The sequence below is a fragment of the Priapulus caudatus genome, unplaced genomic scaffold, assembly GCF_000485595.1.
Source record: "Priapulus caudatus unplaced genomic scaffold, Priapulus_caudatus-5.0.1 Scaffold512, whole genome shotgun sequence".
Lineage (NCBI taxonomy): Eukaryota > Metazoa > Priapulida > Priapulimorpha > Priapulimorphida > Priapulidae > Priapulus > Priapulus caudatus.
In genome coordinates, this window is record NW_014577573.1 from 96,740 (window position 1) to 97,825 (window position 1,086).

Sequence of the window (1,086 nt, forward strand, 5' to 3'; positions counted from 1 at the left end):
ATCAGAAGTAGATAATATGGAATTTTTCCCTATTATCTACTTCTGATTAAATGTAATATAGAAACCAGATGAGCCTGACAAAAATTGTAAATGCATTTGTAATAATGATTGAATAATTTCATCGGATCTCTATATAGTTCACATGCTAATAAAGTTTAGATCCAGTTAGATCCATGCTAATCTCAGTTAGATCCTTTACTCTAGGTTCTAGGGTTATTTTCAGTTAATTTAGGTTAAAATTACGCTACGCCATAAGAGGACACTTCCCACACCAGTGCACACATATCAGTCAAGACGCTAAGTCCAAGGTAACGATTCAATTCTCCAACTTTATTAGGAGCCATGTACTGCGTATTTATTACATGAAATCATTATCAACATAATTACATAAACTCCTACACTACAAATAATATATTGATCTAGGCTTTACATATTTTGATATCACATTTTTTGGTTACGTGTTTCGATCATAATCATATAAAACTACAAGATCAATTTTATTTACCTTTCGTCATGATGCATGTAGGCCCCTATATACAGTGGAACCCCGATTTTACGCGCCCCGGGAATTTGGATAGGCCTATAACGCAATGAGTCGTTGGACCCCCTTTTTGCTCTTATATAGCTGTAACGTTGGAATTTACGCTACTGTGTTGAGCTATTGAGTCGAATGTATGTGAAGCCAAAATACATAGATAAGAATAGAAGTCAGATGTTTACCATGACTAGCTGTACGTTCTTTTATTGTTTGAATTACAATGCCTCGGTCGTGCTTGTTAGTTGACCGGTTGCTCAGCGGAGTTCTCCTCGATTCTGCCTGCGCTCCAGCTTTTATACCCACAGGCACGCCCGCGGCGCATGCGTGACGCATGCGTCGTACACGTCGCGAAGGCGTTACACATGCCTCGCGCATGCGCCATACATATTCGCGAGGGCGTCATACACGCCCTTCGCACGTGCTACACAGATTCGCGTAGGCGTTAAGTTGTTTTCGACTACGAGGACTACTTAAATTGACTACGTGACGACAGGAGGTTATGTTTTCATCGGCGTGTGTTTGACTGTTTGTTGGTTTGTGGGTTTGTG